Source organism: Phalaenopsis equestris, unplaced genomic scaffold, assembly GCF_001263595.1.
Source record: "Phalaenopsis equestris unplaced genomic scaffold, ASM126359v1 Scaffold000579, whole genome shotgun sequence".
NCBI lineage: Eukaryota > Viridiplantae > Streptophyta > Magnoliopsida > Asparagales > Orchidaceae > Phalaenopsis > Phalaenopsis equestris.
In genome coordinates this window covers 323,576-326,143 of record NW_018165019.1, presented here as the reverse complement: position 1 = coordinate 326,143, position 2,568 = coordinate 323,576, and positions in this window count along the sequence as shown.

Sequence of the window (2,568 nt, the reverse complement as noted above, 5' to 3'; positions counted from 1 at the left end):
ACAGGGTTGTTTCTCCTTCTCTTTTCCTCTTGTTTCTTACTGTTTGTGAGAGGTTATTGTATGAGAGAGGGTTCATCTACTATTGGGTAGAGGACAAGTGATTATTGTAAGTTTTACAACTCTTTATTTCTTGCAACAATAATCTGCATGGATTTCTTATCTATGGTTATCTCTAATATTTGTCAGTAAATCATCTTTTATGTATCTATGATGTAGGGCTAGTGGTTTTTCCATGATTTTTTGAGATATTTTCTTAATAGCGTTTCTTTGAGCTTTCACGCCTTTATGCCGGCTATTAACCTTTAGGAATTGATTTACTCTTAATTTGGCCAATTAGAATGTTAAAATCTTTCATGATCTATGACTTATACCCGTCCCATAGTGGAACAAATAGGTTAACAACATAATTCCGATAGACTAGGCATATAGGCATATTCTAGTAGGGTTCTGCAACTTAGATAGATGATCAGAATAATTCTGAGAAATGCCAAAAGATTAAGCGAAACTTAACTTCATGGGTTTTTTATTCTTCTTTTGATCTAGGTATAGGCTTAAGAAGAAAACATATTCGTGGTTAAAAACTATCACGTAGGAACATTAAGAAAAATCATGAACCCGATGACACCCGAGTCACAGAGGCAAGACTCTCATCATTCTTGAAGAATACCAAGTTTCTCTTTGCTTTCCGTTTTCTACTTTCTGCGATCATGACTTATTTTCTGATAGGATGTTAGGATTTCAACCCTCTATTGTGATCATGCCAAAATAGGTTTACAAAGTTATTAAACTGTAGATTTTTCTGCCAGAATAATTGTTAGTCATTTCCTCGTGAGATCAACACACGGACTCCGATGCCGCATATTATTTGAAGTGCATATTTGAATGACTAACCGACTTATATCGAGGTAACTTTTTGGCTATCATCAATCATATTAAATTATGTAATTATAAGATATGTTTTATTTGCACCCTTCATTAGAAGAAGGTTTTCCCTTCACCTTGACAGATAACACATTTAGATGTCAGCATTGACTATGTAATTGCTTTGCCCCCTCCATGTATGAGATCTTTTCTTGGCTTGGTTGTGGCACTCCTGAATATCAGAGATACTCTATCGTATACTTCTATATGTTATGATAAGAACCAATAATGCAAAACCGCAACCAAAATCACAGTCAACCCTAATCACAACCACATCCCATATAACCCAACCAAATAACTCTAATAGCGGCCCATATAACCTCAACCATAACCATCAAAGACCAACAAACCACACCAACAACCAACAACCAATAACTAACAATGCAAAACCATGACTACACCCACAGAGAACGACCAACAAAGACAACTAAATCACACGCACAACGAAAACGGAAATGTAAAATGACAACCAACACCAAGCATTAAAAATTTCGAAGACGGGGGAGAAGCCATAAACCAATAATCAAACTCGCCAATAAATATAATATACAGAAATATAGGAATGTGGAAATCCGACAAGAGAGAAAAAAAACGAGAAGCACAAATTACAACCATAGAAAAAAGCCTGTGTGGCCGTAAACCAAAGAATATCATTCTAGTACGTACAAAGGGGCGGCAATGAAGATGAGGGAAAAGCCAAAACTAGCAACAGCTATAGCCTAATCCCGGATGATTGCGGCGAAGGTGAGGCAGAAGAAAATAACACGGGTAATATCGTGGATATGCATGATTTTTTGAAAAAGACAAGGGGCAGCAATGTCATTTCTTAACGAGGCCGCGACGCGTCTTGCGGCACCGAGCCTTACACCAGTGTGTAGAGTTTCACTGTTTTGGTAACGAGATTTCGCGAAAAGAGCCTAATAAGCATGCTCCCAAATGCACGCAATATGCCAGCTAAAATGTCCTCCTAAACGCACTCTTAATTGTAAGTTGTCCTACATCACATGCTGCCATTGCTCTAACCTTTCTTATTTATATTATTTTTATCTATTCATTTTATTAGTGCATCCTACACCTTTGTTGTACAAACATAAGAAAAATTATTAAGTGCAGAATCTGGATGCATTTGGACCATGTAATATTCTCTCAAAAAATAGACACTCATATCTATTTTCATAACAATACCACTAACAAATGTTTAATTAAGAAAGAGATAGAAAGAGGCACTAAAAGGGACTAGGTGGAGGGAGGGTTGGAATGAGCATATAGTGACTAAGATTCATGGCATAAACGTAAAGAGAAAGAACATATATTTGACATCATAAATATTCACTAGATAAAATTTGACAATAGAACTTGCATAGTGCTTAAAAAGAAATATATTAGTTAAAAGGCAACAAAGTGAATAAGGCGCCGGAAGACCTTCAATAAATCCTTCTTCTTCTATAGGGAGATGACCATTCCAAGCAAAACATTTTCACAAAAAGCTCAATACAAAACCTGACAATCACGAAAAATACTGCATTTGCAAATGCTTACAGCTAATGCTTGATTTATCTAGAGTTTCTAACTTGCACAAGAAACTTTTGAGGTGGGAAGTTTCATAGTAGATACACGTTTAAACTTCTAATTTGTTTTGGGAACATC